This window comes from Crocodylus porosus, unplaced genomic scaffold, assembly GCF_001723895.1.
Source record: "Crocodylus porosus isolate Cpor-Errol unplaced genomic scaffold, CroPor_comp1, whole genome shotgun sequence".
NCBI classification, from domain to species: Eukaryota; Metazoa; Chordata; order Crocodylia; family Crocodylidae; genus Crocodylus; species Crocodylus porosus.
The window spans coordinates 21,254,858-21,256,480 of record NW_017728916.1 but is presented as its reverse complement, the minus strand read 5'-3'; the positions used below and the strand labels follow the sequence as shown (position 1 = coordinate 21,256,480).

The window sequence follows — 1,623 nt, the reverse complement described above, 5'->3', positions numbered from 1 at the left end:
CCCTCCTCCATTCTCCCCCATCATTCCCTACTTACCAGCACAGAGCCTGGATCTAGCTCCCTGTGGTGGCAAGTCGAGACTGCCTAAATCTCTGAATTGATTCAGACCATTTAATTGGTCTCCTGATTAGATATGGATTGAGAGATTCAGTTGCCAAATTGGGCTGAATGTCCTCCAAATTGAATCAGCAACCAAAGCTTTGCACAGCCCTACTACTGGGTTATAGAAGATGAATGACCCCCTGCATTAATTAATTGGTGCTTCCCCATCAGCAAGTCTTCAGGGGTGCCAGCTCTTTCAGTACTTAACTTACATAGGTCACCTCACTTCAAACCTCCTTGGCTGGAGTCCAGCAAAACCCCAAGTTATTCATGAAAAAAGAAAGAACCAACTGAAACAATCATGAATTGTATTCTTCAGTCCAGTCATATCTTGTTTGTTCATGAATCAGGCTTTAAACATGTAAAATTTGTTGTGTATAGAACCAAGTGTCAATAAGCCTGAAGTGAAATATACAGTGTTTATGAACTATTGAAGAATCACTCATTCACAGACATTTGTCCCAGAATAAGTGACACAAACATTTCCATTAAGCTTTCTTGAACAACAGCCAGAATTTTTTTTCATGATCATTTCATTAACTGCTCATGAAAAATGTGGCAGGGACAAATATGAAGCTCAGTCTAAATGTACACATCAAACTTAGAAAAGATGAATTATTTCATTTAAAAAAAATCTCTGAATACCAACTAGGAATAACATTTATGATTACTTTAAAACTGATATTTACCTCACAGACGGAAAACAGACATAGTCTGTTGTACCAGAAAAATAGTTGCAGTGGCACAAAACTTGAGTAAATAGATGTCTTTTCCCTTTGTCAAGCTTCCAATTACCAAAAATATTTGCACAATGATTCTTGGTAACAGTTTGTGATGCCTTATCATGGAGGATGTCTGTTTGCTTATGGTGTGATCCTCACAGCATGGGGCTGCCTGTGCTCTTCAGCTACCTAAGGCAGATGATTTGTGGGGTACAGCAAGGGGGGGTCAGGTCTTGGCACATGGGACGCTGAAGCCTAGGGGCAGCAGCAACCTGATTCTGCAGGACAATGGCTCTGGTCAATGTCTGTATTGCCAGTCAATTGGATCAGCTGTGCTGAGATGCATCACAGATCCTGTCAGAAAAATAATTTCTTGTTTGTAGCCACAGTGACACAGCTGTCTTATATAGCAACTATTACAGTCATTATGTTTTTCTTTTATAAAGTGTGATGTTAAGAATTTATAAATCAGACGTTAAAAGTGAAGCGCTCCAGAAGCAATTGGTGGGGGAAGGGATGGAACATGAGGTCAATCAGCTTTCAGCTGTCTTCAGCTGGCCAATGGGTGACAGAGAATCTATGAAGAAAAAGTAGTCCAAACCTGCATTCTCAGGCATGGGCTCTCTTCCTCTTCTATTCTTTCTGGGCCATCTGTTCAGATTGATCAATATGCCAACAGCACAAGTTAGGATTTTTTTCTGTCTATTTCTAATGTTTCATGTTAAAAATTTGCAAACCAGACATCAAAATTTCAAGTTGAAATTTTCAGTCTGAAAATCTATTTATATTTATCAGTTATT

At 39.2% G+C, this 1,623-nt stretch overlaps 1 long non-coding RNA gene across 1 annotated transcript in view; it reads right to left on the bottom strand.

Moving 5' to 3' along the window:
* Window positions 1-151: 151 nt before the first annotated feature.
* The window catches only part of LOC109311111, a 22,717-nt gene continuing 21,245 nt past the window's right edge, over window positions 152-1,623 (bottom strand). Inside the window, exon 4 of the long non-coding RNA XR_002101424.1 lies at window positions 152-163. This is a non-coding gene — a long non-coding RNA (uncharacterized LOC109311111). The remainder of the gene's footprint in view (window positions 164-1,623) is intronic.